Source organism: Melospiza melodia, chromosome 4 (assembly GCF_035770615.1).
Source record: "Melospiza melodia melodia isolate bMelMel2 chromosome 4, bMelMel2.pri, whole genome shotgun sequence".
Lineage (NCBI taxonomy): Eukaryota > Metazoa > Chordata > Aves > Passeriformes > Passerellidae > Melospiza > Melospiza melodia.
Genome location: NC_086197.1, coordinates 78,535,370 through 78,558,280, shown reverse-complemented (window position 1 = coordinate 78,558,280; position 22,911 = coordinate 78,535,370). Strand labels below are relative to the sequence as shown.

General features: G+C 34.5%; 1 protein-coding gene across 14 annotated transcripts in view; it reads right to left on the bottom strand.

Moving 5' to 3' along the window:
- The window catches only part of FOXP2 (forkhead box P2), a 402,279-nt gene that overhangs the window by 78,135 nt on the left and 301,233 nt on the right, over positions 1 to 22,911 (bottom strand). Inside the window, exon 3 of one of the 14 annotated variants that reach the window (XM_063155295.1) lies at positions 5,382 to 5,452. The exons of the other annotated variants lie outside the window; for them this stretch is intronic. The gene's annotated coding sequence lies outside the window, so the exon portion shown is untranslated. The remainder of the gene's footprint in view (positions 1 to 5,381; positions 5,453 to 22,911) is intronic. 14 annotated transcript variants of the gene reach the window in all.

The following is a 22,911-nucleotide window of genomic DNA, read 5'->3' as shown; positions in this document are numbered from 1 at the left end:
CAAACTGATGTTCATTAAACATACATATAGACATAACTGTTATAAGCACTGAATAGCAATCTAATTTGAATTTTAATTAAAAGAAATAAACCAAAATAAAAGTATTTCTTGATAAAAAATTGTTATGTAAATTGCAGACCAAAAAGACACCTTGGCAAGTGAGCTACCACATCCTCCTTTTCAAATGCAGAATAAATGGGTTTATTTCTGACACACATTTGTCTAAAATATTTAAACAAAATTTAACCAAGAGGAATTCCACAACACCACAACACCTCCTATTCCAGCACTTTCTTACTTTGCTCGTTTCCCAAAATTATTGGACATTTAACAAAAAGCTCCTCTGCATCAATTAAAGCCAGTTATTATCTGTAGACATGTACATACAAGTATAAAAATATGTAATTTTTTTCCAAAGATATAATTAATGATGAAATAATGCCATTTACCAACAAAATATGTATTTTGGAATGAAATGGCTATAACACTTTCCACTAATATTCTCTTACTGATTTCATGCCATATCAGTTAAAACTTTATCAGTAATCTTTTTTCTACACTGGACTATAGCTCACAAACAGAAGAAAGTGTACATTTGTACCTGAACACCTGACCCACCTCTGAAATCAAAGCTACAGCTTTGCCCCCAAGTTTGACAGTAACAACAGCTGCCCCTAGGACTGACCTCAGGAATGAGGGATGTTTCTGGAGCTGGGCTTACCAAAACCCAGACACATTCATTTAAATACTGCATGACCCTGAATATTTTCCTCTTGACAAAAGACATTGTTACAGTTCACATATATACACTGTTTACAGTACTCCTAATGAAAAGATCATGTCTCACCTTCTGTATGATACCAGAGCAGCCACAGCTCTTCAAGTCTGTAAGAAGAGACACAGACTTGCCTTTAAATTAAAAGTGATAACTGAAAAACATTTTCCATCCAAAAATTCTAGGAGGTTCAAAACCAGTGCTTCATAAAACACTACTAAAATATAACTAAGGTTTGCAGGTCCTATAGCAAAGGTTTGCTCATGCCCAAATTGGCAGAACAATCCAGTTCTGCACTATAAAACATGAGCACTAGACAATAGCATGAAAAGCAACTTATGCAATTCACAAGCAATTCTGAAGGGTTAAAAATATTGCTTATGAACAATTCACCTTTTTTTCCACCTAAAATAACATTTTTCCAATATGCTCTTGTAAGAATATTAGTGAAGGAAATTCCAAAGCAAAAGTTTGGCTTGAGATGAACCTGACTTTGACATTATGCAACCTTGAAAAACTGGTATTAACAACATTGTTTTGAAAATGTAGGAATGTTTCAACTTCAAAATAATATTTTTGACCCAAAATTACTGTAACAAATTTCAGAGCATTTTAGTACTGAAAAGTCACAATAAAAATGTTATAAATTGAATACTTAATGAATCTCTAATGAAATGTTCAATGTTGGATCAGTTTTATTACTACTGATACTGATCCACTAAAATTGTAAAAGATTTCACAATTTTCACTACTCTTTTGCTTCTTTCAGTGGAATAGGTAATATTCCCAACCATGGCAAACCCAACTGATGACAAAAAAATATAATTTTATCAATCTGGTAAAAAATCTCAAGCTTATGTTCTCTGAAAAGTTTTCTAAATTAAGGGCATTCAGACTCTGTTACAAGTCATAACAACGTCTAGAAAAAATATTTAAAGAGAAGAAAAGTAGAAATATGAATGGTTGCATCAATTAAAAGACCAGTTAAGGATTATTAAGTTGGATTTTTTTTTCTCTGCAAACTTTTTGAACTCTGTATAAATACCAAATAGTGGCAACAAACACAAAGAAATTAGAGCAGGATTTACACATGGAGGAAGAACACAGACAGGTAATAGAAAAGCAGACATGCTGCTGGCATCTTCTTGTTTATAGAGTTGCTGAAGAGGTTTAAGCTATTTACCTTTACTTTGGGAAGCACAAAGCTTTAGGTGTTGCTTTAAAAAAAGTATATATACACATCTATCTGTCTCTCTATCTGTTTGTAGTCAGCAGTGTTGACTGAGACATTACTAGGAGTTTCTCAACAGCAAACTCATTAAAGTGGCAAAAGCCACAATCTTGCTAAATTTTGCCCAATGTAAGATGTCCTAAACCAATTCCTTAAATGAATGAGTTTTGAAGAAAACCGCAGTGTCAATTGTTGCATTATGTCAAACCAAATCTTCCAATTCAGGATGCAAAGACACTGAGAAATGAACATTTCTCAGTTATTTCTCAGTTCCCTGTTACTTTGTAGGCAACAGCACAATGAGTGGGCTCTGGAAATGAATCTGGTGGGAGCAGAGTGCACAGATCTTTGAGAAAAATCATCTGCACAAGCCTCAACTCACTCCAAACATCCAGACTTCAGTGCCCATGGAACATTAAAAGAAAGATTTCAGGCTGAATAAAATCTCTATCTGCAGTAACATATACTGTGGGAATGGATTTAGTTCTTCGGTGTCTAACATTTCTTTGCCTTTTATACATTGAGGATGTAAAGACAATGATGAAGAACCATTAGAATAATGTAACAAAATATTTATGACGGCAACACTGTGAGTACCTGTGCTACTTCAGTATCTCTACAAAATCCTCAGGTTTTTACTATGGAGCACAAATGCCTCTTGTGCTAGGATAGACTTGTGGAAGCATGACAGTGTAACATAGAAAAGAAACTGAAATTCCTAGAAGTTAGTATCACGTAGGAAGTAAATAATGTTATATCTATTGGCCAAAAGGATTAGCAGGCTGGATTTGTGAGCATCTGGATTTTTGGTATCTTAAACTATTTCACAGCAAGCCTTTTCACAATGTATAGCTTCCCAGCATGCTCCATCACAATTTCTGTAACATAACTTTCACAAAATCCTTTCTACTGTATTTTAAAGTCCTCACATAACTTACTAAAGTGTTAAATGATGAGCTATATCCAAGCCCCAATACAGTAGTTAAACATATTTATATATATATGCATATTTTACATACTATTTATATATACACCAAATGCTAAACACGCTACATAGTGTAGTTAAAAAGCCCTAAAGTGTGAAATATATGTACACACATTCTTTTAACTTTTATCTGTCTCCCCTGTTCAGAGACAACTGGACGAGCTACATAAATAATAAAAATAGGAAATAAGCCACACTCTTAAGTATCTATTATGAAGGGAATACTGTTTTAACAAGATCTATGGAATCACATTATCATTCTATTAATTCAATAATCTTGATGTTGTTACAAGATGGAGACAGTTATCAAAGCAGGGGATCATTCTTGTACGTAAGGATCACATCACTTAATGGGACAGAGGTGTCACATAAACCACAGTGTCAAAAAGATAACAAGTACAGGGCTGAGCCTGCACTGGCAATGAATTTATGTTGGCATATATGGCTCCAACAAAATAACTGGTATTTGATAAGCATGTAGATAAGGCTGAGTTTTAAAAAGCTGTCATTAGAGTGCTGATTTTGTGAAGTTCCTCAGAAACTGAGCTTTTATTTTAGATGCAAACACTTTCAAAATCTATACATACTTCCCATTGACAAAGTGCTTTCATTAACTCAGCTTTGCAATGACAAATGTAAGAACACCTTCTCTTCTTTCGAAATTAAATTAATATTTATGGTAATTATTATAAAACAACTTTACCTTTGAGGACATTGTTCCTCAGGGTTTGCACAGGTTTCTAATAAACTGTTTCCTCTGAGAAACTTTAGGAATTATTCTTCATAATTTGGTATATTCCTCCTTAGAACTGGTAGCCAAACCGATATTTTTTACACCTTTTTTCCATTCATATAGTTTTACTCAAAAAGAATAAATTCTAGGCATGATATTTCTTTTACTACTTCACTTCTGTGTGCAGATGATGGCAGTGCCCACTCCCACCTACATGGCACATGAAAGTTTGAGTCAATTCAAGAATTCAAGATAATAAACTGGTTTTGGTACGAGTACTTCTACTCCTACAGCTTCCAGGCTCTGCTATATATATCATTTGGTCTCACAACTATTACAGAGGTATTACAATAACCACATATTGGCTAGAAGATTGGAATTCTAATGCCTTTTTAAGCTGACTACAGGTTTGCAGGTAAAACACCAAGACAGCCCAGTATCAACCTCTGAACGTCATGTTTGTAAGATGGATGGATGGAGGCAGTTCCACTTCTGCTGGCTTTAGCCTTAACTGCTCCATAGGTGTGGCCCTTCATTCATACAGTTTATGAACAGAGACATCCTATGAAACCACACGAAGGGAACAGGCTGCATTTGAACAATCATGTGCTCAGCCAGCATAGCTATCTAGGTCATTAAGAAGGTACTACTGTAGCTACAGAGCTACAATGCAATTATTTATATGTAAATAAAGCCTTGGAATTTTAGGTATCATGTTACATATATGTAACGAATTGGAAATGAATAGAAATTAATTAGGTACATGAATAAACACAAAATGGAGGGGTGATTCAACAGACCAAGGATGCTACTTTATCCAGAAATGGTGAATCCAGACAAAGACCAACTCAGGACTAAATAATAAAGAATATCTAAGTCCAGCTATCTTTTGTAAGTTCCTACCAAATGTCAGCTTCTTCAGGCTATCAGCATGCAAGACAGGACTTTCTAAATGAATAACTCTATTTCTATTTTTTTCTGTTTGTCTCCTTATTACAACAGCATGATGACTATTGAAATAAAAAATGACTGATGTATGTTGTATTCTTCAGAAACCAATAGTGGGAAGATGTCCTTAATTCCTTAATTTATATTTCTGGAAATTGTTACAGAGGCAGTATGTATAATGTGCAGCCTTTCCCAGCTCCAGCTCCAGATTTATGCAATAGTTAGTGAATGCAGAGCAAAGTTTGGAAATGGATTACCACAATCTGACGTGAAGCAGAACTGAAATGATAAAGCTGATTGAAGAAGGCAAACCTTTCCTTAAAAAAATATTCTGTGAATTATCCTAGATTTCATCCTTTGCATTAACTAAAACAAGATTATATGGCCAAAATCTTTTTGTACCGCTTCACTTTTTGCAGATTAATCCTGGCTGATAATGAAAACTACCATCGAGCTAGCTCCAGGTAAAATAAAGTTTGCATGGCCATCATACTGGCATTTCAAAAGCACAGGATGAGTCTCATACTGTGACATTTAAAAGGCAAGAAATCCCACTTAGATGCTTTACTTGTACTTTGTGTCAATCATGCCACTTGGCACAGAGCAGAAGTGTTGTCAGGAATACTGTCTACATCCTGAGTGAAAAACAAAACTCCAAAAGTGCATGTGAGGGAGAGAAACTATAGAAATGAGGAAAAAATTCACTTACATTTATCCAAGATGGCTGTCGCTATTACTGTTGAAACTCTGCTATGGGCTGAGGTCACAAGACCCTGTAAGCTAAAATAGAGAAGCTTCAGCTGAGGGTAACTGAAGCTGCAGCACATTAAAATACATTTTAAGGTTATTGGTAATGACTGGAGTTTTAATTTCTTGATCTGTTTTTCCCAAGGCACAAAAAGTGTCTTCTACTTTTTTTGTCATTTTTCAAGCCAAGAGGGAAGAGATTTTCAGTATCATCCTCTACCTCAGTGTAAGTCTGTCTGTATGTTATATACCATACATGATATGAAAAGTATGATGGTTTCATTGGTGTGAGTTTGGAGTCACCACATTATTCACAAATGGAGAAACCCTACACAATTTATGCAGATTCTCCCAAACAAAACTAGAATGGAACATTTATACAAAAACACATCACTATATATATAGGAAATGCAAATTATATATAAAAAAGCTAGCTTTAAAATCTTCAAAAAGGTATTACAATGCACCACAGAGCTTTTTTTTCCTTCTATAAAGGTAATTTTTAAAACTATGTACCTTTGAGGAATTTTGATAACTTTTATATCTTAGAAATACCAAAATAACCTTAAAATATTTTTGTATGCATATAAATACTTTAGTCTGAAAATCTACTGCATCTTAACTTCACAGGACTTAAATCATGTGTGTGATCTATTAGGCAGCTAGAACCTACTCTTAACCCATTATATAAAATTAATATGTATTTTTTTAATTTTAATAAAAACCATATTCTTGGCTTCAGTAAGGGGCAATACACAATTTGTGACTAATTTTGGATCAGACATTCTCTCTCCTGGCCTACAAATCACAATGATTTGAAAAAACTGATATGTAAAATTCAAAAATTAAAAAAAAAAAAAAGAATAATATTACTGGTAGTGTTAACAGCAGAGACTTGTAATAATAGAGAGAAAGAGACTAGTAAAGTTCAGCTGAGAAAGGTGCATGATTAACAACCCTGCAGTTTATTATCTGTACTAAGATTGCACAATAGCTGACTATACAAATATACACTTGTGGATATTCACATATAAAAAGATGTGCAATGTTGAAAAAATAATTTCTAGAGTGTGCCTCAGAGGCTTTGCTATAACTGAAATCAACAAAAGGAATTCCAAGAACACAAGGAATGCAATGAATCTGAACTACAGAAATCTTGAAACAGACAAATAATAACAGAAGCATATCTATTGTACATATTTGATTTATGTTAAAGAATGACCAGTTGCCAAGAAATACAGTAAAGTGTGGAATCTCTGTGATTTCTGAGCAAACCTAAAGGAATGAAATTCCCATCACAAAATACAGATGTTGACTTCATTTCTTGTGCAACCACAATGTGACTTACAATAGATGAGACTGTACAACAGATGAGAACTAAGGAACTACCAAGGTACTACAATATTTTCAATGTATTCAAAGAAACAGTGTACACGGTTGAAGCTGGGGAATCCACTAAAACAGTTAAACATTAGAAACATTGCTAAAAAATTCACTTCAGAAGTCACCATACTCCTAATGAACAAAGCAGTCAAACTTGTAATCTCAAAGACAAGCAAAGAAGGCAACGTGATTCTAAGAGAAACAACCATCAGGAAATAATAGGCAGAATTTTCCAACAAAACAATGACTGCTGCATTTTATTTTTTTAATAGAAAAAGCCAGCAAATTTTGTTTGAATTCCTCGCAAAGAGTGGGATAAGTGATGGCTAAGGCATTTGGGTTAGAACACTAACTCCTTTGCCTTTATCAAGCCCATTTCAGTACTTAGATGACTAGCTGAAGTTCCATGTAGCCCATGTAGAATGTATTTCCTACCCTTGGTGCTATGGGATAAAAGGCACATCACCTGAACACAATATCTCAACTAGAAGTAGTTGTGTGCTTCCAACTAATGATAAACACTAGGGGAAAAAAAACAACAACAAAAAACAAAAAAAGCAAAAGCAAACTGAACAGAATTTATAATTCTCCTCCTGAGCAGGGAGGCTGCAGTAACAGAATTCAGACAATTCTGAGTTTGTTTGACTATGTAGAATGTGGTCTAAAATGCCCAGTTTGAATAGGTAAAACTCAATTCACAATAAGTCCTGCTCATTTCATAGGCAGTCATTTATTTAGAAGAAATTAAAGAAAAAAATTAGAAGTGGTAATGGGGGATATTGCTCTACCAAATGCAAAAAGTCTGCACTACAATCTAAATCTGAAATAGTCATCTGAAGTAATCAAAAGAGAAAAATAGGCATTTCTGTGGCACAATTCATTAAATCCTAATTAGATGTCTAAATCAGATTGCATAATTTGTCTCTTAAAGCTGTGTTGACTATGTGTTGACAACAATGTGTTGACTAAAAGTGCCTTGACTATGAATGGTGACAAAAAGGCCCTTGAGCCTGGACTATTAAGGGGAAAGGCAGAGACAAGGTGTAACCTTCTATTGTCTGGTGCAATAAAGCCCTCTTCCAAGAGACCAATTATCTAACATTGACTTCTCCTTAGTATGCACCCGAAGTAGTCATTTGTATTTATGTTAAATAGATGTAAAACCAGACTACTCTGTATTGACTTCACACATTCAGACAGCATCACAGAGGTGCAATGCCCTAAAACTATTTCCAGGCAAACAGCAAAAGTAAAACTGCCAGACACTTCAGTTTTTCTTCAGATATGGGAGGATAACTAATGAAGAACACTGCTGAAATCCTCAATCATTTTGTTCTGTATGGGCATACCTATAATACTCTATAGCCTATGTAAACAAACCCATCAACCAAGCAACCCTGAAATTCCCTTCTTTCACTTCAGTTTTGAAGAAAAAAATCTCTGGTGATAAAAAACTATTGAAAATATTACAATCTACACATGTGTGCACACAGAGAACAATCAGCCAGAGATCTTAGGTATGAACATTCATATTAAAAAAACTATCTAAAAAATCAGCACGATGTTTCAGGAAGGCAGAAAGCAGGTTGACTATGATGGCAATAGCTATTAAAGCAAAACTTTGGTTTGAATGAAGTTCCATGAATTTAAAAAGTATCTAAAATCAGGTGTAGGTAAAATTTAAAATAGCAAGTAGTAAAGTACATGTTTTTATTATGAAATAGCCTATTATAAAATTTCCCAGTATTATGTACCCTTCAGCTTTATGGAGCTCATTAGATTAGATATGACAGTAGCCTAGGCCTCTTTGCAGATACATATGACAAACTTAGGCAGCTAGCAAAAGAACAATCATGATTTTGATAATCAATTTCAGAACTGAATTGAATTTCCAGAAATTATCTGAATGAAAATTAGCTCCCAGATAGATGGGGGTTGGTACATTTGGTTTAAATTAATCAGGTGGATAAAAACAAAATAACTGAAAAAAAATAAACCATATTATTTTGTAAATATTTACAGATTAATTCAAATTTATCAACTAGGAAAATTAATCAGAAAGTAGACTGACAGCACCTCACACAACTCAGTGATCACCATAAATCCAGACAATGTATCAGATTTCATCAGAATAGAGGTCATGTTTTAAATGAAGGTACAATTTGTAATGCATTATTCATCCATCTGAAAATATTACAAGGTGGGATACCTTTTTTATAGTTTATTACCATAGCATATTACAAAATGCATTTGTAAAATAAATGTTTAACTGATGAGTCTATGACAAGTCGTTAGAAAGCATATTATAAGATGCAAATATTGTTAAAATACGTGTGCATGTATAATGCATGAGTTACAGTCATCAGGCATGGTAAAAATTGTCATAAAATTTAACAAATGATAGTAAGATATTTATAAATGGCATCTAAACATAAAGTGAGCACAGAGAGTAAATGGTACTAAAATTAATTCTTGAATAAAGATTCTTTTTTTCTCGTCTCTTTTTACTCAGAACAAATCAAGTTAGGTGATTTTTTTTTCTGTTTAGATGCTAGTAAGCAATGTCTGAAATAAATTCTTCTTGCTAAGATTCCAAGGCACACAGAAACTTCTGCCTTCAGAAGATTTGCAGGATAAAATTGCATACAGATCTCTATTAGCCCAGCCCTGATTAACCTGAACATCTTCAATTTTTTTCCTATGGAGAATTAAAATGCACTGGACAAATCTGAATTATTACTTTTACAGAAAAAATTTTGGAGGAGGCAAATTGTTGTAACTCTATACTGTAATTCTTTGTCTACTCATCAGAAAAAACTTCAACAGAGCAGGGAAGAAAACCTTACCTTTCAAATACTGAGCATTTCATTAGTGATGCTTAAGATTTATATAAGCCTTCTATATGCTATTATAGTTTTTTATAATTCAATACAGTACAGCAAAACACCTATCAGAGAAAAGGTTTTCATGGGTTTTGGTATATCTGTAGAATATAAACAAAGTTCTTCACCAGGATATTTCCCAGCTGATTACAGAAACAAAATTTGTCTTCTTGAAAGAGAAGTCTGGGTATGTTCCATCTCCAAGAGTCAAACTACATGGCAAACAAACAAGTTCCTGAAAATAATGTCCTTACTCCCAACATCATTAGGTAATGGTCTAGGAAAATAGGAGAATGGATTGAATAAGAGAGGGGGAGAGAGAGAGAGACAGAGAGAGAAGACAACTAGAGGGAGATACCAGTCGCGTCCTGCAAGCTTTTGTGCAGGGATTTACTGGTACATGAAGTCACTCATAATTACGATACAGAACTTTAAAAGATTTTACTGTAACTAAGTAACGTTATAAATCTCATTTAAATCTGCCAGGTTTCAGTTGCTGAAGAAGTTGACCTGAAGCTTCTGAAACACAGTCAAAGAGCATTAGCTGGATCTGGGAAGTCTGATTCTGGGATACAAATGTTGACATTGTTCTCTCTTAATATTCTTCGAAGTTTAACAACATTGAATGCCTGGAAATAAGACGTAAATACATTCAAGATAGAAACAAAGCACTAATTTTGACAGAACAAGCAAGGAAAAACCCCAAACTCTGCATGTTTTAAAACATAAACTTATTAATCCATAGATTAAACATCTCTTTTGAGCTTTGGCATACAAAGGGTTCTTGAGCCTACCATTGCTGGGAGAATGTATAAGGAAAGTATCTCAAGTTTTTTTATTGTGTCTTATCATCTTACTCTGTCCACCTTTTATAACACACCTGGAGTGGGCACTCAGAACACAGGCTATTAGGACCTGGCTCAGTATCACCTCTGCTCATACTCCTCTGGATGTAAACAATGTACTTAGAGGCCTGAATTTTGAGCTAATACAAAGATATGCAAAGACAGACCACATTTCAGCCAGAGGACATGGTGCATGCATTACCAGCTGCAGCTCCACCAAGTTTACTCAAGATCTATCTTACAAGGAAGCGCAAGTGATGACACACATCTGTGCAACATGTCTAAGAAACGCTTTTCCCTTCTCATCTGTGGAGCTGTGAAACACTTTCAGTTGAACATGATTTATTTTCCACACTGAAAGCTTTAGTGAAAGCAGTAAAGTAAGGCCCTGGCTGCAGGAGCACTCACTGCAGTGCTGCAATCCCCATGAGAACACAGCACATCCAACCGTGGGGTGCTCCTGCTACCTGCATGTCATGGCTGGAGTGAAGAGTGCATTAGGTGCCTCTGAATTTCTCCACCCATGATGGTATTCACAGAACTTGTGGCTAATCTTTTTTTTTCTTAAAAGCCATCACATGCAAAGCCCTCCACAAATTGTTTCTTCAGCTTTTCTAAACATAAAGGAACTCGCACAGCAACAAAGCTTGGAAGTCTAACACTAAGTCATTCCTTCTTGTACACGTTTCTTGTTTCCTAAAGATGTGACCACTTGGTAAAACGATTGAGCAATCAGTTCTTGGAAAAGAGTGACTGTCTCAACATTAAATTGAAGGTCAAGAGGACACTGCTCAGAAGTGTAGAAAATGCTGTGTAGGACACTTCCTCATCCTTCCAGAAATAGAGTCACTCCTGGCTTTCTTTTTACTCTGCTCCCACTATTTAAATATACTTGTAAAAGTAGACAACTTTCAAATCAATCCAACAGACGGAAATAACCCTAATATAAGACACAACAAAAATGGAACACATAACAAAATTATGAAATGTTCTCAAGAGACATTGGAAAAAGTTCATGAAAATATGAATATCATAAATAAAATTAGCAATAAATAGTTTCTTTTTCTTACATTGTTTGTTTTTCTTCCAGAAGTTATATGAAAAATAAGTAAAAAGTCAATATATACTGCTACTGACTTGTTTAATAAAGAAAATGGTCTTTCCAGCAACTACAAATGCAAGAAATTATTAATTAGAAAGATACAGAAAGTTTCCAATATATTTCTGTAGCTGACACTGCATCCTCCTTTGTTAAGCAGATATGGCAGAATGATTCAACCAAAACAGGGAGCCAGCAGTCTGCTGATTCATAGAGAAATTTAGTCGATTGGACAAACTGAAGAATATTTTCAGTCTAAATGACTACATATATTAACTGGAATTCCTACTCAACCTAACAGGCTTTAAAAATATCTGACATCAGACAGTGACACTATGTCTTATTTCACAATCTAACATATTATGTTTCTATTTTTGCTTTCCTATTTCGTATTCATCTTCTTTGCAATTAATTATGCAGTCAAAACAAGAGGCTTTTTTCCTGAAGTACTTGGCAGTTTATGATAGGCACACACATCAAGACCCACCACTCTAAATGTGAACTGTCTGTGGTTTCATAGTTTAATGCTACAGTACATAAGGTGACAAAAGTCCAACTGAGGATGTGCATCATCCACCACAAAGAAACTGCAGTGTGTTCAGTTTGCAGTCTGGTATTGTTCGGACTCACAGAACAGTAATGGCACTCTTTGATTGTGTACTTGGAAAAGAAATTTCACACAGTAAGTAAAATAGGAATTTTCTTGAATTGTAAGTACAAAGTGAAATGGAAACCAAGAATTCTATTATTTGGAGAATAATCAATATTTTGTAGTGAATTTCCAGGCATCCTCTCTTCATGTGTTGGCACACATCTGTATTCACATCTTCTGCTAAATTCTTCATTCTGTTGGTAGTTTATGAGTTTCTCACACACTTATTTCTCACCAAACACAATTGTATTAGTTACAACCTCTAGCCCAAAGATCTACAGAAGTGCCAAAGTATGTCTTTAAAGTATGTCTGTGAGGACAAGAGCTGAGTGTTTAGCTGATTAAAGAGATTAGCATACCTAAATACATTTTCTTTAGAGAAGAAAATGTCTCATTTAAAAAGTATGAAATTCTAAAAGGAAAGAAATCCCAAGGAAAGAAGATGGTTGGAGAAGTATCAGTAAGACTTAAATTTTTAGGACAAAGACTATACTGAAACAGATAGGTTATTCATTGCAAACAGAAGGCAATACTGTGTCCTTCCTAAAAACAGGACAGTGTCAAGGGATTTTGGGATTGGAGTTTTATTCTTCATAATTCTTGTCCCTCCTGATTGGACCATAATGGGGTTGCTATGGGTTGCATCCAACAGATCCTGGCATTCATCTTTTAGGGTCCTGGCCTTTCCTATCTGCTATTAATCTGATGAGATTTATACATTCTTTAATCAAGAACAGATGATGTTCTGTGGAGTAGAAATCTAGTTTATGCACAAGCACAGACTACTCTAGTCACAGTAAGACAGGATACAGAAGAAAAAAAGAAAAAAACACAGACTAGATGCAGTACTTGGAATGCCTGAGATATGACTAACAACGATTTTCTCAGACATCTCATCCAAGCTTGGAAAGACTGAAGTGAAAGGGGTCAGATACAAAGCCTCATGCTTTCCTGTGTTGCACAGCTCAGGTGAAATTCATAATTCAGGTAAAATCTTTCTAATTTAGACAACTAAATGAGGGGATCACATTTATGGCAGGAATTGTGCAAAGATTTCAACGCACTTGCTCCAGGGAGAAGAGACTTAGGATATAAAATATAAGAGCTTTCCATGCATTTATGTAGAGACTGCAACTAACAGAGTGCTCCAGGAATTTGAACAATGAACTGTGGTATAATTTGAACAAGGCTGTGGTATAATTTGCTCCCAATAAAGTCTAGAGTCATAAAACTGTACAACAGGAAAGGACTGAGAGACTGAGATTAAAGCAGAAATAGGCACTATAGAAGTAAGTTAAATATGAAAAGCCTCTACAGACAATTCACAAGAATGTGCATACATATACATATATTAAAAAGATAATTCACTTATCTGTACAAAGACAGCTCTAGTGTAGTTTGGGTGACTGATTTGGGTAAATAACCTGGTATCATGGTCTTGAGGAACCAAAGCTCCATCAGTTTTTTCAAATGACAAGCTTTTACTATCGGCTCAAGATTAAGGGAGTAAAGAAATTTCACAAACATTAAATCCAATCTTTTTCTTTCTTCCTAAACTAATAAATTATTATTGTCATTATTAATATTAGAATTTCTGCTAATATTTTTTAGAAACAACCTAAATGGCACTTGTAATTAGAATATATTTTATGTAGAAAATAAATTACTCTGGTTTGGAAATAATACCTCAATAACAAAAACTATTACATAGAGCAGACTCTCATGCAGATACATATATGAACAGATATGAAGCCTCACTTCTCGACAGTTTTCTAAATACAGTTTTGCTTGGAGTTTCATAAAGACACAATGCAGGTCTCAAATAGCTGGACTGCATAACAGAAATAGAGAGAGGGAGAAAAAAAAGCTTCCTCTTCAGGCTCCTGAATGCTACTTTTAGAATTAGAATGAAACATCCCAAATTCCACATATCATTATCAGATCACAGATCAAAACAAAATTGGTATTATAATATTATAATGTTTTTGTCTGCACACTTCTCAATTTTCATAAATCTTGGATTCCTTTTATTGCAGACTAAGAAAAGATGTGCTTGTTATAAGATAGAGTGTGTTTCCTCTACCACACTGTGATTATGCTTAGAAAAATTGGTGAAAACAGTTACATCATCAGTATAAGCAGTTAAATTACTCCATCAGTATGTATCATATTAACCAATACTATCTTTCTTCTACCACTATGGCATTTGTGTACTTATTATTCCACCTTCCTTTGAAATGCCTGAAAGTCATCTCTAATCTTCACAAGGCTAAATAAGTTTTCTGGTTATCTTTAAATTTTGAAACATGTGATATCCTTCATCCCACTTTCCAGCTCATTAAAAAATATATTATACAATGGTATTTAATGTACAGGTCAGGAGGAGACAGAAACGTTAACCTTTTGCCATGCTGAAAATTGACAATATACTCCAATATACTCCAATATAAGCACAGTCTATCTTCTGTCTCATTTCTAACTTATCATGGAAATTTAACTTTCACCTAGAACTATTAAGTTTTCTTAATAATCACTCATGGAGGACTGTGTGGACTGTGTCAAAGGCTTTCTGAATATCCTTTGAATCATCTCTTTTGGTCTCACCTTTAAAAAAAAAGCACTATTTTTGAGACATTTACAATTATTTCTTGTAGACTGAAAATACTGGCGGTCCTACTAGATGTGATAGAGATGTGTGTGCTCTGCAATTTCAGTAAACTGAGGCCAAAGAAGATGAGCATGGTTTCCCCTGTGAAAAGGGCAGACTAGGAAAACCAGCTGAATCAGTAACGCAGAAAAATGAATTATAAGGCCATATTTTTCCTGTTGGAACGAAGAACTTCAATGCTTCTGGTAAATCACACAGGTGATGGAAGACTTGGAAGCAGTGGCAGCAGCAGTAACATGGGAGTTGCTGCAAGGGCACAAAGGCTCCCATGATGCTGACCAGGAGCGTGCTGTCAGCACTGCACAGACACTGAGGGAGACGATAGTCCTGTGCAAGACAAGAGGTGACAGTGACAGACTGGCAGGAAATACCTGTCATGACAGCAGGCAATATATGCATCTAAGCTCTCTATACATAGACTGGAGAAGTCTGAATGACTGACTTGGAGGAGGATAATGAGGTACTTCACAGTCATTACAGGCAGCACAGCAGAAAGTACAATAGGGCTTATCTGAAAATCAAAAAGTAGAAAATTAATGGCCCTTTTTTTTCTACTTTATTAAGAATAATGGGTATCATGAAGTCAGACAGTAAAGGACTATAAAACTGAAAACAAACTGCCTGTATTCAATGCTTTGAAGGGGAACTGGGGAAAGATGCAGAGAGAGATGTTAGAAAAATCTTTGCAGAACACTGGGAGCAATGAGACAAGATGACATTTGTCATGTGCTGAAAAGAGGCTGGCTGTGGTATATCTGAAATGTGGAGAACCTGCATAGAGTTTTAGCTCTGTGCACAGCTTAAGAATGGTACCTTAGTATGGATAAGAGGGATAGGAAAAATACCCAAATTCCAGATGTTTATGTTTCAAGCTTAAGACAACCAACGTAGTGATAAGAGCTCACAGTGATGAAGAAAAAACGTGAAAATTGGAAGATTATTCCAGTAGGTCCTGAAGTTAATATCTAAGCATACACAGGCTGGTATGAGGAAGATGGGATCAGGTGTATCTACATGGACTTTGGGTTTTTTGGTTGGTTGTGTTAGTTGTGGGTAGGTTTGGTTTTTTAGGGGTGTTTTTTTTTGGCTTTGGTTGGTTGGTTGGTTTGGGGTGGTATTTTTTGTTTCTTTGGATTTTTTGGAGGTTTTTGTTGTTGTTTTGTTTGTTTGTTTGTTTTGTGGAGTTTTTTTTGGTTTTTTGTCTTAGTGTTTTTATAGAGTAAATAGTATCTGGAGTACAAATCACAAAGATGATGACTAGAGCTCTCATTTATATCAGCTATAATAACACATCTCTGATGAAAATGGCAAAGAAACATTTAGAAGGATAAAAATTAAACTAGGAAAGTGTGGGATGGAACTAGGAGAAGGGAAAATCCCTACAATTAGTGAGAATAGCACACCCACTGAGCTCACACACTGGCTAAGGGATGAAGAAATTAATGTCTGAGCAAAGGAAGTCAATTAAAGAAAGGAGCAGCTTCAACTATGAAATCTGAAACAATTTTTCTGCTTTTATCATGAAATAAATTTTATTTTTTCATAATGCTTTTTGTGGCAATTCCTTCATCACAGCAGAAATAATTTAGTCTTCTTAAAAATAGAAGAAGTCCAGCAGAAGGATACAGTTGACAAAATCTGCTACTAATAATTAGTGGCACTGCTAATCAGCTAAAAAACTGAGTGATAAAAAGTGAGAGAACCTGCCATATCCAAGACTCCGTCCTTGGACACTTGCTGTGAAAAGCCACCTTCATCCTGCAATGGGTGAACAGGTTATGCATAAAAGAAGACAGAGTTTGTTTCTTGTTGACTGCTCAGTATGAAGTGTTAGTTTCTCAGCAGACAATAGAAGTAAGTTGCTAGTGATCCTTGAAGCTAAAAGTTTCCATTTCAAAGTACAGAACAGAGCTTATCTAGCAGCCCCATCTGAGAGAAATACTATTTAAATGTCTCCAAAACAGTTACTGATGGATGTATGGTGTTTGGATTATGTAGCTGGCAAGGTACTTGGTGCAACCTAACAACTCTCACTTTTGTGTAAACACTTATTTAAATACTGCTCAAACAGATTTTTAGTGTTCTGCTTAGTGGTCAAGAAATACAGGAACTGTTAAGAACAGGAACTGAATTACAACTCTTTTTTTGGAGAGTCAAGGGCAATATGTATTTATAGCTTTGCCAATGACATGTGAAAATGTTTAAAATCTATACAACTGTTCTAAGACATCACCCAGCTTTATTTGCTTGTTATTTCCTAGTGCTACATCAAAGCTATTCTAATGCAGCTGAAACAAAATGTGGGACCAGTAATAACACAAATTCTGATATTTTTTAGATTTTTGGGGGTTTTTTGTGACTGCTATTTTGTACTCAGAAATACTAAGAATTGGATAATAATGGTGGAAATAGGTCCCAACAAAAACTGACCAACAGGTCAATCAAGCCCATGGTAAAGTTCACAGCTGTATTAAACATAAACAAGAGTTAATGAAAAGTGCATTGTGCAGAATGCAGAGCTAATTTCAGAGTAAATTGTAAATAAAATTCAAATGGCTCTAAGGCGTTCTAAGAATGAGCAAAAGTCTAGTGACAGAAACAAAGAATCAATATAAACCCATAAATACCTACTTCTATGTTCTCTGGATGTGGAAAGCAGTATCATTTAGGGGACTTAAAAGATGTTGAAAAATCTGTGATTCATAAAATAACTAAGGAAAAATCTAAATCCTATGCAGATTAGTATGCAACTTTTTTTTTTTTCTGATCAATACTGGTTTTGTTTAATCTTACTACTTGTCTTACTACTTTAGCATTATGTTTTGAACCTGAATGCTAATATTCTTGATATTTTACTGTAACAATCACAGCTTATTTTGTAAGTAAAACATTTCAGTGTATTAGCTGGCATTCAAAGCCATCTCTTAGACAACAACTTATATTGCTTCCAGCCTATATTTTTCTAAAATCACTTTGCTTTCTTAACTTGTTGGGGAACCATTTCAAAATAATAAATGGAGAGAGTGGGCAATTTCCCATCAAAGTTCACAGGAGGCATGTGGCTCAACACATTCTTCTCTGTGTACTCTTAGCTATCAGCCTGTTCAGCAATATGGTTTCAAGATAACACAAAACTGAATATTACCTGAGTAAAGGCTACACATTTTCACGTTCTGTAAGTTTAAACTACATATACTGATTTATCCTATATTAAAACAAAGCAAAAGAAAAGTGATTGAGTTTCATCCAGAAAAGCTATGGAAATTAAAAACACATGAAACGTAAATGTATTCATTAAAACCTTCATTATACTGCAATGTCTTCATTTTTTTTAGAAATATTAATCTGATTATTATTTTAAATTTTAGAACAGCCAAGTCCCATTTGCTCTTTTCATGATATATTGGACAGTATTTGCGTTTTATTAATTCAAATGATGTGACTGACAGCACTAAGGCATGTTTGTACCACACGAGGATGTAGAGAGGCTCAGATGCCTACAAGTGTAGATATGGTTTCCTGTTTTCAGCTGATATTGCAAGTTGAAGAAAAGTTAATTTATATGAGTAAAGGTTATCCTCAGATATCTCCCTTCAGGTATTCTTGATAGAACATAGAATTCTAGATATTCTTCAGGTATTCTATAGAGATCTCCTATCAATAACATACCAAATGCTCCTTCTTAATCTGCTTCTATTAATACATTTGTTTGTTTCCACAACAATTAAAAAGAAGGAAAAAAAACCAAAAAACTAACACACCAGATATTCAGCCATAGATCATAATGAAAAGAAGAAAAAATTTATTAAGTAACTAGTAAAACTAGCTCTAATTTAGCAAAATATATTTTTAGGTAAGGTTCTAATAATCAAAGTAATGTAGCTGTATACAAAAGACCAAAACATGAATAAATGTTCATGTTGGATACAAAAATAATCTTCAGATGCAATAAATGGATAAAATTCACTGCTTGCTTGATATAAATTACATTGCTGACAATAAAGTGCATTTGAGAGAAAAAAAAATCACTTTGCCATCAAGTGATGATTTTTATTTGCAGCAGGAGGGAGAATGCCTCTGGAAAAGCACTCCATTGAATATTTGTTGTTGCAGTCTATGCCTGAGCTGGCTGTTCAGGGAAACTGTTCTCAAATATTGTACTTACACAAAATGAAATGCTGACAAAAACTTGTGCACGGTGTGATATGCCTTATCTGAGATATATTGTGTGATATATGTGTGAGCTAACACAGAGGTGACATTTGAAATAATGGATTAGGTCATCCCTGGGCCTAAAAAGGCAGAATTAAAGAAACTCTGTGCTCATTTTGTCCACTAAACGTTTTGCCAAGAATCTTGTGCAAAAGTATTACCTAAGTTTACAGGACAAGAACACACATATGAAGTTCTTAAAAGTATCCCTCTCCTCCCTTTGCAAACTTCAAAGAAGAAAATCTGTTCTCGAAAAGACTCAAAAAGTAGTGCCAGTTTATGAAGAAAAAAGGCACAAGGAATTGTGTATGAAGAATATATTCTAGAACGACAGAAACCTCACTTACCTTGAGATTTTTAGAAACTTCTCTTTATATAAATGCAAATGTATACTTCCTGAATTACAGCTTATTTGTGCATTGTTACACAATGACACTGAAGGGAGTTCATGGACATTTTCAATACATTTTCTGCAGTCCAAAATGAGAATTCTTCCTTTTTAATGGAATTTCCCCTTCTACAAAAAATTAACAAAACCAAAATCTGGCAAAATGCTAAAACCAGAACATGTAAAGAATGTCTCTAACACTACCAATGAAGCTGTGCTTGTTATGTTCAATAAAAATATTCAGAACAAAAGCATCTCTAGGCAAATCTTCCACCTAATAATAATAATAAAAAATTCATGTTTTAAATGCTATCTTTAACCTCAGATACATTCTTCACACGAACATCCACATTTTCTATTAAATTCCTAGTTTTAGACAGTACTCTGTGTAGTATGATCCTCTTAATCCACAATTCAGGACTGATAATCATTCTTTCCTTTGTACATTTCTAGGGATCTGTTGAAATGCTTGACTGCCTAAACTATAGTAATTTCCTTTATGCAGTTGTAAATTAAATTTTGTAGAAGTGGAGGGCGATTTAAAAAAAATAAATTTCCTTGTAAGAAACTTAATACAGCAAAGAAAATTCAAGAGGTAGAGACATTCATAGCTCTGCAGTTACACAGGGAGACAGAACAAAACAAGAAGTGACAATTTTACAATTGTGTTATATGTACTTTCCTTACCCAAGCTGACATATAATGTAGGATACTTTACATAAACACAGAGCTCATGTTGTTTTATCTTGGAATACTTCTTTCTCATCTTTTGAATATACCAATAAAGAACTTTGACTGATTTATAAATATTTCTCCCTGCTTATCCGTCACTTTCCTCAGAAAAACACCATTTGTTTACTTTATATTCTGTCAGTTCAAATGGTGCCAAAGTGACTAAGTCCAATAAAATAAATAATACATTCCCTGGGAAAACCAGATGACCAAAAAATAAACTTGAAAAAAGAAGCTGTAGGAATTAAAATCAAATCATAGCAAAAAAAACCCCACAAAAAACAAACCACCCAAAAGAACCGCACCAACCCAAAACCCAAAAAAAGCCCAAACCAAACTGTGACCTTATTATTAAGTTTATTAGCAAGCACTGAAAAGGAAAAAAAGATCACAATTCTAGACAAAAACTTAGAGAATGTAGCAGCTGTAATTACTAGTAATATTATACAATGTAATTGAAGTAGATATGTATTTTGGGTTTAAAGGTACCTCTTTATCACTTAATGATTTACACATTAAAGTCCTTACTCTACCAAATATTATTAGAGATGGGGAACACCAAACTGGTAGCAGTCCATCAAAGATGCTGTCAATAATGATTTGGATTCTCTGACAAGTTGTCCAGATAAAAGCTCTATTTTAGATGTTTTTTCATGCAGATTTTGGAAGTGAGTATATAAAATTTCATTCCTAGTTTGATCTGTGCTTCACACGTTTGTGTGGATGTTTTATAAGAAGGTCCAGCCTCTAGATAGGCCGAGACTCTGAAGTTCTAAACCAAAACCAAACACAAGTCATTGCTTATTCACCACGTAGACCTTGTCTTTATTACCTGGTTATTTTTGATGGAGCTGAACAAGATATTTCAAAGAGATGGCAATGATACCACCAAGGGCTGTAATTTGAGCTGCAGTTTCTCTCCAATACAAGTGAAACTAGTCCCTATTTCACAACACATTACACAGAGATTGTGGTTGATGTCAGGCTAACAACTTACACTGATGGCATGCTTTTATGTAGTTTTTCCTTGAAACATGAATGAAGGAATGAAAACTGGTTATTCTTTTATGTCTAAAAACTTTTTTTGTAATCTGAACTCTTCCTTACAGGTCGCAGAAAACAGAGTTGTTTAATTTCAGCATTTTTCAAATGCACCTTGACAATTAAAGAGCATATCATATTAAAAAAAATACATATACAGGGCAAAACCAATAAATGGATCTATCATGCAATTCCACATTTTTCCAGCAGCAATATATAAAACACAAATCAGCTAAGTGAATACTGAGTTCATTTATTTTCACATGGAAACTTCATCCAATTGTCAAACTGACCAACTCAGAGTTCCACCCTGCCACTGGATTCCTTTCAACTTAGGATAGATCCGGAAGGCTCATCAGTTTGGAAAGCTAATATGGGAAAGTACCAATGTTTGAAGAGCCTCTTTTCTACTTCACTATAAAATAATAAAAAAACCCCCAAATTTAAAAAGGTCAGCTATTATTTTCATTTGAACAGCAGTGCTAAATGTCAAAGTGCTTGGCATTAAGTAAGCTTGTAAAGTGACTATTTAAAGCACCCATGTATGTGCCAATATAAGCACCTGAGACAGATAATCTGAAAGAACAGAGAAAAAAGTACTTGATTTAGCACGAAGACTTCTAAAAAACCCCTCCTTCAAGGATTCCACCGATACAATAATTAAATGCACTTCATGTGAAGTTGATCTGGTACTCTTGTACAAGGTGGCTTTGTACTTGAGTATTGTACAAAAAACAATTATTTGCCCTTGAATCATCTTCATGCATGAAGTAATGGTATTTCCATTTTACAGATGGGAAAACTGAATCACAGAATAGTTTGCTCAAAATTATTTTTCATATTAGCAGCACTGGACAACGAAATTCAGAAGAGAAATCCACTTGGTGAGTATGTGGCTCTGTGAGTGCTGAGCTGTTCAATTTTAGACAAGCGAAGTGAAAAAGGTGATGAACTTTAACTGTTAAAACACTTCAGTACAAATGTAACTCTTTTTTACACCAGTAATGGGAATATTAATATATTAAAAATAAGAATATCTCAGGAGCTTGTTAAATCAGCACTATATGGATGTTGTAAAAGATTCAAGTTCTGGGCATCCAGTACAGCTTGCTGATTCAAACCTGAAACACAGAACTCAGATTTACCTCATGTAACCACAGACTGGAAACTGTAGGCCCAGCCACTAGTATCACAAATTCATTAAGGAAAAAAAAATCCCTTTTATTTTCTTTTTAAAAAATACATACTATGCTAAATAATAATTTTGTTTTGTGGGTAAACAGACATGACAGTACAAACAATAAGCACATTCAACTTCACTGAAACCTAAAGGAGCTGAAGGCTCTAATCTCCATGATAGATCGTGCCCTTTAGAACTGTGAAGTAGCATGGTGGAAAAGAAAATTGGAAAGCAAAGCAAGCCATAAGAAATTCTAAGCACATTTGCAAAGGGCAGGTACCTTCATTCTGGTCCCATTTGTCTATTATTCTTTCCCTGAGTACAATATAACTCTACTGGTTTCTGCAATACTTGTAGCCAAAATAAAGTGGTTATATTCAGACTGCCATGGATGAAGATCAGAGACCACT